The 746-nt window shown below is 33.4% G+C and overlaps 1 protein-coding gene across 1 annotated transcript in view; it reads left to right on the forward strand.

The window, feature by feature from the left end:
• Window positions 1-746, forward strand: part of LOC106872663 (iroquois-class homeodomain protein IRX-6) — a 235715-nt gene that overhangs the window by 167116 nt on the left and 67853 nt on the right. The gene's annotated exons all lie outside the window — the stretch shown is intronic.

A 746-nucleotide genomic window follows, 5' to 3' on the forward strand; every position in this document is an offset into this window, starting at 1 on the left:
ACACACACACACACACACACACACACATACACTCACATTTTTATGTACTAAATGCTCAACTGTGATCTACTTACATCTTTGCCTTAGTATTATTTTCCCTATGAGTTTGCTGTGGTTATATCTAGAGCATTTCCTAAATTAATTATCAGCAACATTTCTAGACCGTCACAGCCCATCTTCAGGATGCTGTGTTATTAGCGTATGTTACTTTCTTTTTATAGTAGGCGGGGCCAATGTGGTTTCTGTAGACATTACTACCAATGTTTGAATTAGATTTACATGTCACCATCAGGATGTATATGCATGTCTTTGTGATTTGTGAATTTTATGCATGTATATATTTTAGTATTGTATTGTGTTAGATTAGTATTGCTCCATAATCAATTGCCGTTTGTGTGAGAAATTCCGTACACTATGAATGCATTGTCTACAAATGTTTTCCTCCTTCTAGTTTTGTGGATGTGTTTGTATAGTGTTGTGCATTGCATTCGCTCATTGGTGTAAGTGCTTGGTGAACCGGCGGGCAAACAATCTACGATTAATGAGAGTAATGTACTATTAATACACACAAACACACTCACGCACACACACACATATCCATGTATGTGTGTATATGTTATATTAGTGTATTTTTATTTTTATTTTATTAATGTATATGTATAGTTTTATATATTTGTGCGCCGGTGCAATACTCATCATCCATTTATACATTTTGTACAATTTTTCCATTATATATATATATATAT

Source organism: Octopus bimaculoides, chromosome 1, assembly GCF_001194135.2.
Source record: "Octopus bimaculoides isolate UCB-OBI-ISO-001 chromosome 1, ASM119413v2, whole genome shotgun sequence".
Classification (NCBI taxonomy): Eukaryota; Metazoa; Mollusca; class Cephalopoda; order Octopoda; family Octopodidae; genus Octopus; species Octopus bimaculoides.